Source organism: Notamacropus eugenii, chromosome 1 (assembly GCF_028372415.1).
Source record: "Notamacropus eugenii isolate mMacEug1 chromosome 1, mMacEug1.pri_v2, whole genome shotgun sequence".
NCBI lineage: Eukaryota > Metazoa > Chordata > Mammalia > Diprotodontia > Macropodidae > Notamacropus > Notamacropus eugenii.
Window position 1 is genome coordinate 374,486,887 of NC_092872.1, and position 12,980 is coordinate 374,499,866.

Sequence of the window (12,980 nt, forward strand, 5' to 3'; positions counted from 1 at the left end):
GGAGAGAGAGAGAGAGAGAGAGAGAGAGGGAGAGAGAGAGGGAGAGAGAGAACCTAGTACTGTACAGTAAAGGCAACACAGGTGGGCTGTTTTTTTGTGAAATACAGATTTCTTTCAGAATTCTTTACATAAACTCTAATTTTTGTAGAGAAATTTATGTAAAGTCACAACTGTATAAAGGATTAGAGTGTTATGCTGGTATGCACAAAATGTTTAAAGGCTTGAAGGAAGCTTTTAAGCACCTTGATAGATACTCTGTGAGATCTGAAGGAAGACATGAATGAGATTCTTAAAGAGTAATGAAGATATGGATGGCTTTATTGCGATCTATTTTGCTGGAAAGAGCCAGCTCTTGCTTTGATATCCCAAATTTATTGAAGTGGAGAAAATGGTAATTATGATATGATTAGGTCTTGCATAAATGACCAAATTATTAACATTCAATATTTTTAAAAGCAAATAGAAAATTGAATAAGTCATTTACTATAGACTTAATAGGGCATTTAATCTTTGACAATGGCATAAACATGTGATTTATATGTTGAATATGACCAATATATCAATGTATTTATAGGTTTATCTCCATTATGTTCATTATATTACTGCTACATCTTGATTAATGCTATCTCTTCCTATAGATTGTGAACCCTGAGAAGGCAGGAACCTACAAATCCCCAAAATATTCAGTACGGTGACCTATATTAGTTTGTATAATGGGCACTCAATTGAATTCAATAAACATTTATTGTCTCTGCAAGACATTCATATTGATTAGTGACGAATGATTGCCATCACACATTTTCTCTTACACTAAAAGTCCTTTAGCTCTCATTACTCATGTATTCATAGATGTGTCCCTTTCTACTGAAACCGAGAGCCAGCAAGGGAATACTTACTCAGTCTCATAGAAAGCCATGCACTAAAAGTAAACTGACTGTGCCTTTCATGTCAGTACTCCAAGATAAAGCCTAATAATCACCATGTCACCTGGCAACTAACTGCAAGAGGAATGGTAAAAGGGGAAATATGAAATGTCTAGAGAGGAGTAAGATTCATTAATCCATTTTGCCTTCAGAATTGTGTTTTAGACCCAGATTATGGTCATTTGCTAGTTTTCAGTATGAAAAATATAAATATAATGCATATATATATGTGTGTGTGTGTGTGTGTACACATATGCCAATAAATCAATATGTACATTACACATGTGTATTCCACATCTATTAAATGCTAATTTCTTTAAATAATTCATTAATGTTTCAATGACATCAAAAGCTATTCAATGATCCAATTTTAACAAACTAGATATTAATTTATACCTAAGAGATTTATTTAAATTTTCAAATTGTTTATCCCTGTGCTTTCCTAAGTTCTATGGATCCTTTTCTTCTGGATCTTTTTTCTTCTAATTTTACTTAAAAATGTTGTTAAAAATAAGGAAAATCATCTCCATCAAATAACCAAGTGAAAAAGAAATAGAATGTTTCTTTGTGTGTGTGTGTATGTATGAGTTTAAATAAAACCTCATCTGCTGGGTTTAAAAGTCAGCAGTTATCCAGTGTAGAGGTGGGGTGGGGTGGATAATTTAGAACAAAAATTTCATTCACTTTGATTTTTTTTAATTCCACATTTAGACTCTTCTTAGATTTTGAATTTCTGAAGATTGTTTCATTCAAAATGCAGCTTTTCCTTCCTACCTGTATAACAGCATGCAAACACATCCACACAAATATGCATGCACACACATGCACACACACACATACACACACACACACACACACACACACACACACACAGGAACCACCTGCTCATTTCAGAAAGCCCTAGCATATATTTCTTTACTTTCTATTCAAGGTCTCCTGACTGTAAGCCAGACCTTGCAAAAAACAAAATGGCTTCTAGGGAAAAGAACGAAATTGAATGATTGACAATAGCCAATGAGTGGGAATCACATTCATCCCTCAGCACCGGAAAAAGTGGAAAAACTACATGGAAGAAAGCATTAGAAAATCGGAGGAAAACAAATGAATCTATTCTGATTTTGCTTTTTGAGTATTGCTCCTCTCTTTAGATTATGTCTATGAGGAATAAGCTGGTTGGTGAAGAAAATACGTATGCAGTTGGATAAATGGGTCACTTTACAAACACTTCCTTGAGTCTCTTTTTTAAGAGACTAGCACCTGTGGAGGCCAAGAATATTAATAGTTAGCCATTACATAGCACCTACTATGTGTCAGTCATTATGTAGGCACTTTGCAAACATTATCTCATTTGATCCTCGCAACAACCCCAAGAGGTAGGTACTATTATTATACCCATTGTAAAGATATAAGGAACTAAAGCAAACAGAGGTTAAGTGACTTGCCCAAGGTCACACGGATAGTAAATGTCTGAAAATAAATTTGAACCCAAATCTTCCAGATTTCAGGTTCAATAATCTCTCCACTATGCCATCTAGCTACCTGCATGGCATGTAACCAATTTCATAGTCACAGCCATATGAACAGCATGTAATGTGACCAGTTTCAACTTTAACTGTAACGTCAGCATTAATTTTCTAACTGGTTCATAGTGGAAGGATAACAGCTTATTTATAACCTAAAGATAACAGGAGATAACCAAGAAAAAATAGTTAAATTTGTGGTATTCCATAGAGTTCCCATGTGCACTACCTAAATGGCCTTGGGCAAGTCCTTTGACCTCTTTGGGTTTCATTTTTCCTATTGATGGAATGAGTATACTGACTTAGATGGCCCTCAAGGTCTATTCGAGCCCTAGTTCTAGTCTTTTATCATATGTACCTTTAGATTTTGCTTATTAGAATGTTTGTTAGCAAACTAGAAGGTTAAGTATAATACGGGAATTAAAATTCTGATCCATTGATGCCCTAAGACAAACATTTACAATAAAAAAGATAGGTGGGACCAAGAGAATTATAAAAATGGTATTTTTCTTGGGATATAAAAATTAATGCTTATTTTTTAAGCAGTCTAGTGAAGAGGACTAAGTTCCTGGTAAGGAAGATTTGGGTTCAAATTTTGGCAAGTTTTATGTGCTTCAGTTTCCTAGGACTTATCTACTAAGGCATGGGCCCCATTATGACTTGCACTGACAAAGAGAATTCCTCATAATAAAATCCTTCCAGTCATCCACTCACAATCTATGAGGGATCCTTTCCCTCATACCTCATATCCAATCAGTTGCCACATCTTATCTATTCAATACCCACAATATATCTCACATACACCCCTTCCACTGACACTGCTCCCACCCTAGTTTAGGGTTGTGTGATCCGTGGTCTGGTCTACTGCAAATAACCTCCAAAATGATGCCCTGAATCCAGTCTCTCCCCACCCCAATCCATTTTCTACCCAGATATCAAACTGATATTCTACACAGGTCTGACTGTCATTCCAATGCTCATAAAGATTTGGTATATTCCTATTGCTTCTAAGGCAAAATACAAACTTCTTTAGATTTCAAAGTCCTTTATGATCTGGCTACAGCCTCTCTTTTCCTTGCCTTTTTCTCACACATACCATCTTTCAACCTAATGAGATGGCTTGCTGTTTTATTTACACGACATTCTATCTCTTGCCCCTCTTACACCCATCTTTGCATAGACTGTCTTCCATGCCTGGAATACACTCCCTCCTCCTGCCTGTCTCATGGAAATCCTCAAAGTTCTATTCAAGCTCCACCTCCTACAGGAAACCTATTCTATTCCTCCCAGCCCCTTGTGCCATCCTCACCCCTGCACCTGAAAAATACTCTACATGTACTTTTTATTTTGCACTTACTTATCTATGTACGAGTAGTATCCCACCACTCAACTCCAGTTTACAATGTAAAATGGAGGGCAGGTTTGGTATTTTTCTTTTTCATTTGTCCTATCTTTATATCCCCAACCTCCAACACAAAGTCTGGCAAATAAAAGGCATATTGAATGGAATAGAATTCAGTCAAGTTTCCTTCAAATATAAATGTATTAAATCCTCAGGAAAATAAAGATTCATGGGAGATTAGATATAAAAGAGGCTCTAGAAAGAGCTAATCCCTCCATTTGATCAGTGAAGAAATGTCATAGAGAGGCGGCTAGGTAATGTAGTAATAGAAAACCAGCCCTGGAGTCATGAGGACCTGAGTTCAAATCTGTCCTTAGACACTTGATACTTACTAGCTGTATGACTCTGGGCAAGTCATTTAACCTCCATTGTTTCACCAAAAAATGAAAGAAATCACAGAGAAGTAACTACCAAAAGTCAAACAGTGAATTAATGTGACCCCCTAGAATTTCAGTCTCATAATTACCAATCTAATATGTTTTCTACTACATTCTACTAATATTATAAAATGTATGCACTAAAGAGCCATTATTAGGATAGGCATTTTGAATTGTCTTTCAAGTCATGGAAGTAGTTTGTGTTGAACCATGCACATTTCCTGCAATTAAAAGAATAGACGGGGGGGAATCTTTAACTATGAAACAGAGCAATGTTAGCTGGTGTGTGTGTGGAAATTGAAGCTCTGGCCTTGTTCTTAACAAGCATTCAAATCAATTCAACAAACATTTCATCAATATCATGCTACATGTTCTAGGATGTACTTTTAATAAAGCATAAATTATGCGAGGGCTGGAAATGTATTTGTATTTCCCTTGCCTTGTATCAGGAGGGAGAGCCTAATAAGAGAGGGGGACATAAGGAGTCACATACTCCTCTCTCTTCTTATATGATTCAGCTCACCCTCCATCCAAACCCCACCATGTGTCAGACACAGTGGTCCCTGTCAATGTCCCTTTCCTCTTTGAATGGAGACTGATTCCTCCCTATTTTAATTCACCTGGAGGGAATTCAGAGGTTCCCACTCTACTCCAATCATCAGGCAAACTTCCTCTGCCCAGTGTTTGTGAGCCAGGCCCTGATAAGCCTTATGTATACACTCAAAGCTGCTCACACCACTTTGATGAGTCACCAAATATAATACTATAGTACTGATAAGAAAGACCACCAGACCTTTCCATCTGCCCTGCCTGTGTGCCCTTCTGAACCTGGACATTGACATCAGACTTAACAAAGTACCCTGGGCCTTGTCATTCAGTCTTCAACTGTACCCTCCTTTATGTATTTTCTCCCTGAATTAGACTACGAACTTATTGAGAATAGAGACTGCTCCATTTTTATACTTGCATCTTCAGTGTCTAGCGTAGTGCAGGCACTTAGCAAATACTTTTTTATCATTCATTCATTCAGCATAAGGAGCATTAATAATATTTAGTGAATGAATTAGGTACTGTATTCTGTAGTCCCAGTAGCTTAGCAAATTGGTCCAGAGAACTGATATTCACTAAAGAAGTCAGGAGGACAAAAAAAAGACATAATTTTAGACCTAGAAGGAATCTTAGAAACCATCTAGTCCAATCTTTTTCTTTTTATAAATAAGGAAACTGAGGATTAGATTGAGTAACTGACAATCAAAGTCACACAGGTAGTAAGTGACAACCAGGATTCAAACCCAGATCCTGATCTCAAGCCCAGTACTGTTCAGTGCACCACGCTGCTTCTAAGAGATGAAACAGAAGCAAAGACAGAGACAGAGAGAGGATCCCAGCAAAGGAAACTAATTACATGATGTATGAGGAATTCTATTGAATAAATGCATATTCAATTCAGCTGATGAATTTTAATAAATATTGGTCAAATAGATGGAAAAAATAGAACCAGAGAAATTATAAAGATCCCAGACTTGCCTTTGCATGCTTCTTGCCCACACAAATACTATTATTTTGAGTGAAAGGGGCACATGGGGCACATGTTTTAAAACTATAATCTATATTGCTGTGATGCTTGGTTTCTCAACTGGATTTCCAAAAGAAGCAAGCATCCAAACTAAAGGCAAGGAATTTAACTTTGTTTTATATGTTAGAAACATTTCAATTATAAAGGAAGGCAGAATATATTTTTAAAAATACATTCTGGGAAAGTGGTGACAATTTACATTACTTTTTAAAGACAGGCTTGATCTGTTCTGAAGACCATATCTGAGGTGGTCCAGATTTTCCTATTTCATTTTAAGAAATATTTATAGAAATACACATATATAAGATTTGTTTTTGTTTTGGTAGGGCAGCTACATATCCATCTCTGTGCCAGGCTTCAGGAAATAGACTAAAGAAAAATAGTAGGTAGTCTCTGCCCTCAGTGAGCTTGTGATCTCACTGGAATGATAAAGCATATGCCAAAGAACAATTAGAAAACCAAAAAAGGAACAACTAGAAAGAAGGAAGTGAAAGTTCAGAGAGGATGATCATGGAAATTCCCCAACTCTCAAAAGAGAAGTCTGGTTTGTTTAAGATAAAATGGTCTACCTGGTGAAATCACAAAAGCTTCAGCATCCTAGTTATTTCAAACAAGATGAGACCAAATGAAAAATTTGTTACTGGAGGCAATCATGCACTGGAAAGACAGGCTCGTTGGATCAGTGCTTCCCACGGTGGATTTCTCTGATGCTCTGATAAACTGAGCAGTGTGTTTGGAAAGGAGGCTTTTAGTGCTGCTTTTGTCTAAACAGTCCTGCACAAAAATAGATGCTATTGTGAATACAATCACCAGAGGATTGTCAGGCAAGTGTTTCGTGAGCAGCAGCCCACAGATATTGGGATTTTATTGGGTTCCAGGTGGGCAGAGCCACCTGATTAGCAGCCAGTCTCCAGGGAGACAGAAATTGCTAGGAGCCATTGACCTAGATGCCTGAAGAAGCACACTGTGCTAAGAGTGAGACCGCATTTAATCCCTCCCCTGCTAGGAACATTGAAAGCCACTGGCATGACAGATGGCTGAAACATTCTAGATTTTATTTGCATCTGTAGATTTTGTATTAATGGAAAGAAATGTTGGGACTTTCTAGCCGAATGATACAGCACACATCTGGATGGAACACCAAAGCAGCTGGGCATATATCAAAATTGTCACTGATGTTAGAGAACTATGTAGGATAGTCATTGTCTCTAAATGAGGCTCCTGGGGCATTTATTCCTTTGCCCACAGAAAGTCTTCCCAAATCACCCTGGGCATGAGGTCATTCTCCGATTGTGTATCCATGTATAATCAATTCAGATGTCTTGAATCAAAACAGATGCTCCTTTGCTGACAGTTTCCTGATGAAATCCTAAAATGTCCAAGTTGGAAAGGACCTTGGTGATCAGCTCATTTTCTCTGTTCTGTTTTACAGATGAGGAAATGGGATATTTGAATTGTTGTGGCAGCACTCTTGATTTCTAACCTATGACGCTTCTTGGCAGGCTTCATCAGGAAAGGGTATTAGAAGCCATACATTCTAACACCATTGTTCTACAGATGACGAAACTAAGGCCCAGACAGCATAAATGATTTTCCAAAGATTCTCAAGCAGCAGACTACAGAGTCAGGATTGAATCACAGAACTCCTGACTCCTTGTGCTCTAAACCTTTTGCTAGTCCCCAGGAAGCTAGGTAGTACAGTGGTTAGAGCACTGGCCCTGTAATCAGGAAAGCTCAAATTCAAATCTAATCTCAGATACTTATCTTTAAGACCTTGGGCAAGTCACTTAAACTGTCTGCCTCAGTTTCCCCAACTGTAAAATGAAGATTATAATAGAACCTAACCTCCCCAGGGAATTTGTGAAAATCAAATGAGATAATATTTCTAAAGGTACTTTGAACAGTATCTAACACATAAGTGGGTCTTTAATAATTGTTTATCTCTTTCCTTCCTTCTTTCTGCCATACCGTAACATAAATAAAATCATCCTAGAGCCTGAGCATCTCCCTTTATGGAAAAGATGTTAACTCTTTCAGATCACCAATGTACTTTAGTTTGCTCTCTGTGATCCAGGACATAGATTACCTGCCACTAATCCACCTATTTATCCCTACCTTTTGTACCCATTTGAGATTCCTTCCTAGTCTATCACTCAGTAGGTACTCAGAGATAGCTGAACAAATTTGAATATTCACTTAAATTGAGTTGAATTAGGAAGCCAAATACATCACTAAGATTTTACACCATGTGGTCAAAAGGCAAATTGAATTTAAGGTTTAGAGATTCTGTGCTTAGGGAATTGTCAGAGCCATTCTTCTCACCACTGCCTCAGTTTCCCCAAAAGTAATTACCTTCTATATACTCTGTATGTCCTAATGTATGTAAATAATAAACATGTGGTAGGACAACAAAAGGAAATGGGCCTGTCAAGTGTAATGAGAATAAGGGATAGCCTAAGGACATGCTGTAGGTCCCCTGCTACCCACCCAATGCCAAGAGGTCTAGAGGAAAATCCCTCACCCACTGAGTAGATATCAACGTAGAATTTATGGAAAGACACAGATGAAACTAGTATAAAATGACCCTACGTGATGGGTCACAATCTCCTACATTCAAGAGACAGTTAGCAAAGTAATAAAAAAATGGGGGGGAGGGGTCTATGTTGTCCTGATGGATAATTCATTTTCCCCTAACTTTGCACTCACCTCTTGTCATAGCTCCATTTATCAATGCAACCTATTGCTTATTCCTGAATATTATTCTCTCCTCATTTCTACTTCTCAGAATCATAGTCTCCCTTAAAATCTCAGCCCAATGAGTACTTCTTCATGGAGCCTTCTTAATCATTCCAGTTGCTGGTACTCTGTTCCTCCTCAAATTACTGTGTATTCCATGGACTTGTATAAATGCTGTGTCCCTCCAGGAGAATATAGGCTTCAAAGCACAAGAATGATTCCATTTTTGCCTTTATGTTTCCATTGAAAGAACTGGAAGAATTTAAAAGCCATCTCAGCTCCCAAACATTCAAGCTTTTGGACAAGAAGAAAAATATAGCAGCCATGGTTTATATGCTAACTAAACAGCAGTTTGTCATATAAATTCATTTATAAAATCTTATGCAGAATGAAGTCTCATGTCACAAAACAGAAAGAAGGAGGGAAGAGGAAAATAAGCATACCTTGTATGTTCTAGAGATTTTGGTGACACCAGTAACTAACAACCAATTAGCCTACTTGCCCCTCTCAGAAAAAAACTTTGTGAAGATAATTTGTATATCTATTGAAGACACTTTTGATGTATATTTGAGGAGGGATTTTTAAAAATGAAAGTCTGAGATTATTACAGAGTAAATGAAATCTACAACCATTCAAAAGAATTTGGCCTAACTATCCACAAGGAAAGCTGAAAGCCTTTCTGACCTCACTGTCTCATAGTCTACCTGACATGAAAAGATTTGGGGCTCAATTAAATGAACCTGCCTAGCCATGGCAGATCCATTTATTTCTTCTACTCAATTTATGCATTTTAAGTGTAACAAGCAAGCTCCCTGTCATGTAACCTCCACCTCTGTCCTGTCTAGACTCAGAAAGCAAATTATAATTATTTGAAAAGGAGAAAAAAGCTATTAGTGTTCAGAAACAACAGACTGCTCGAGCCTCTGGCTTTGCTCACAACTCTTATAAGCAAAACTGTATTTTTTTTTCCTAGGCCCACATATGAAAAAGAGTAGATCATAGGCAAAGGTATGCTGATCCAGCCTCAACCAGATCATAAAATGATTGTTAAATTTTAAATGTGAGCAATTACACCTCAGAAACTGGCAGACACTACAGATTAGGGCCTGATTTATTGTTTTGTTTAATTTCTAGGTTTAAGAAAGTGATGTAGAAAAATGTAAATAAGTCAGAGAAAACGTAAAAGTTCATTTTTCCCCCCAACCCTGCTCTGGCTGTTAAGCATTTGCTAGCATACCTCTGAATAAGAATAACAAATTTAAAGCTGAAAACCATATAGTATAATTCCCTCCTTTCATTGATAAGGAAACTGAGGCTCAGAGACATAAAGTGACTTGTTTAAAGTCAAAAATGTAGTAAGCAAGAGAACCAAGATTTGAATCCAGATCTTCTGATTTCATATCCAGAACTCTTTCTACCACAAAATTCTACCTCTCAAGAGCAAATGAAGATGACAGAGATAATAAACTATGATACCAAAATAGGGTTGTAACCATACTGTACATTTGAAAGCAGTTTTCCACCCCATGTTCACCAGGCTTCTCCTTGAATTGCTCTTCTCTGACTTCTGGCAAGATAGAGTCTAAACAATGTTGGAGAACTCAGTAGCGTAGTGATGTCATAATTCCACCTCATACTGCTGCAGGGGATCTTATTCTTGGATCGTGCACCCAGTGGAGGAAACATGGAGGGCTACCCATTCAGCTTCCTCTGGTGAGCCAATATACTATATCACTGGTTGGTTGAGCATCTGGCCAATAATAGCATAGTTTAGTCACTTCCTGGTCGTCTACTCCCTCTCAGGAATTCAATCTCCTCTCCCTCCTACCAGAACTTTAAACTCTACATCATGGTCTCCCAGCTTTGATAAGTGAATCTTCACTTATCATGCAAAAACCATGCCTCTACTTGGACTCTATCCTCTCTCCTTTACAACACCTCTTTATGAGTTTTCTTCTTCATGAGAATGCAATCTTCTTGAAAGCAAAGATTACTTGAGTTTTTATTTTTGTGTCTCCAGAGTTTATCACAGTGGCTACCACATAACAAGGGTATAATAAACTCTTACCTATCAATACGTCCATCTCTGTCTAGTTCTATTTGTCACAGTGTTTGAAACTATAACAAAGATGAAAAACAACACTGGCTTACCTGATGCTAATTAATGGCTTAATCAGCCAGTGGTTGGAAAAAGGAAGAATGTGCCACAACCACAAACTGTTTATATAGTATATAGCTTATATAGAGACATCACGGCATTGTGGATGGAAGGATTCAAGATGGCTCAGTCTGATGCATATCACTTCAGTGACTATTGGTAAAAACGTCAAAAAAAAAAACAAACTTGACCTCTTAGTGCCCCCAGACAATTCCCTTAGATTGGAAATCACGACCTCCATGTTCCAAAATGTTTATAGCAGCTCTCTTTGTGGTGGCAAAGAACAAGAAATTGCAGGGATGCCTATTAATTGTGGAATGAATGAACAAGCTGTAAATATGATTGTGATGGAATACTACTATGCTATAAGAAGTGATGAGCTCAATGAGTTTAGAAAAACATAGAAAGACATGCATAAAACAATAAAGGGTGAAATGAGCAGAACAGAGAGAACATTGTACACAGTAACAGCAGTATTGAGAACTGAGTGAAAGTTATTTTGATTATTATGAATACCTAAATTAACTGTAAAGACATATGAAGAAAGATATGGTAGCCATATATAGGTTGGGGGGAGGGAAGAAAAAAGAAATTTACATGATAATTTTGTTGCATATCTGAAAGGAATAGCAAGTTGTACATAGTAGATTTGCAGTTTCATGGGCAATCATCTTTTTTTATTGTACTATGTTATGGAAATGCTTATTTTATTCCATAAATTAAAAATAAAATTTTAAAAAATAAGTTGTTCATCTACTTTAGTGAAGGAATTTTCTCCAATAGGATATTCTTACCAAAAAAAAAAAAAGTCACAGGTTCAGACAATAATTAAACGAATGAATAAAGTGAGATAAAATAAGATTAATTTCCCACCTACAGCTTTCAGCCAAAGTGTCCAAATAGTTGGGGTTTTTTTCTAAATTTATTTGTTTTCAGTTTTCAACAATCACTTCCATAAGTTCCAAATTTTCTCCCCCTCCACTATTAAACACATTTTCACATTATCATGTTGCATAGAGGAATTAAAATGAATGGGAGCGAATCTATGGTGAAACTTTCTATGTCCAGACCCTGGGGACCAAGTTACCCTGCATGGCTCCATGGGGCGAACATCAGTGCCTAGATAATGGTCCATCCCTGACCCCACACAACATGACCCCCAGCACCAGAGGAGGCCCAGGGTGGATATTCCTCAGTATGAACCAGTAGCTGAGCTAGGCATTGGTGCCTATAGGATGGTGTACAAGGCCCATGACCCACACAGCAGCTACTTCATGGCACTCAAGACTGTGAAAGTCCCAACAGGAGAATGAAGTGGAGGGGATCTGCCTGTTAGCACTGTCCAGGAGGTGGCCCTCGTTAGGAGGTTGGGAGCTTGTGAGCATCCCAATGTTGTCCAACTGATGGATGTCCATGCCACTGTCTGAACTGACCGAGAGACCAAGATGATCTTAGTGTTTGAACGTGGTATGGACCAAGACTTGAGGATGTACCTGGACAAGGCCTCTCCACCAGGGCTGCCCTTGGAGACCATTAAGGACCTAATGAGACAGTTCTTAAGAGGCCTAGACTTTCTTCATACCAACTGCATTGTCCACCATGATCTGAAGCCAGAAAACATACTTATGACTTGTAGTAGAACCATCAACTTGGCTGACTTTGACTTAGTCCACATCTACAGCTGCCAGATAGCACTCTGGTACAGGGCTCCTAAGGAGCTCTTACAATCAGCATATGCAACACATGTAGACATGTGGATTACTGGCTGCATCTTCACAGAGATGTTCTGTAGGAAGTCTTTCTTCTGTGGAAACTCTAAAGGTGACCAGTTAAACAAAATAGTTGACCTGTTTGGGCTCCCAGAGAAAGATGATTGGCCTAATGTTTCCCTGCCCTGTGGAGCCTTTTGTAATCCTCAGCCTTTACAATCTGTTGTGCCTGAGCTGGAGGGACCTAGAGTACAACTGCTACTGGAAATACTGACCTTTAGCCCCCACAAACAAATTTCTGCCTTCCAAGCTTCACACTTATCTACAGACAGCTGGGGAAGGGAACCTAGAATGACCACTTCAGGGATTGTATCCAGGACTAATACAAAAGAAGAACTGTCATTTCCCCTCCCCATGGACACTAGGATCACACCTACTGCCACTGGGATGTATGGCATCACAAGGCAGGAGGGAGATCATACCCTTCCCAATTCCTTAGCCATTTTACACAGACTCTTTTAATGTTCTAATGACAGTCCCCTACCACCAACACCCTCTGTGAGACACAAATCTGTCCCA

General features: G+C 38.1%; 1 long non-coding RNA gene and 1 pseudogene across 1 annotated transcript in view; one reads left to right on the top strand and one right to left on the bottom strand.

Moving 5' to 3' along the window:
* LOC140518465 (uncharacterized) overlaps nucleotides 1–10,289 on the bottom strand; it is a 270,745-nt gene extending 260,456 nt beyond the window's left edge. Inside the window, exon 1 of the long non-coding RNA XR_011971933.1 lies at nucleotides 10,038–10,289. This is a non-coding gene — a long non-coding RNA (uncharacterized lncRNA). The remainder of the gene's footprint in view (nucleotides 1–10,037) is intronic.
* A 1,430-nt stretch (nucleotides 10,290–11,719) lies between these two features.
* Nucleotides 11,720–12,756, top strand: LOC140517741 (cyclin-dependent kinase 4-like; annotated as a pseudogene).
* Nucleotides 12,757–12,980: the final 224 nt, after the last annotated feature.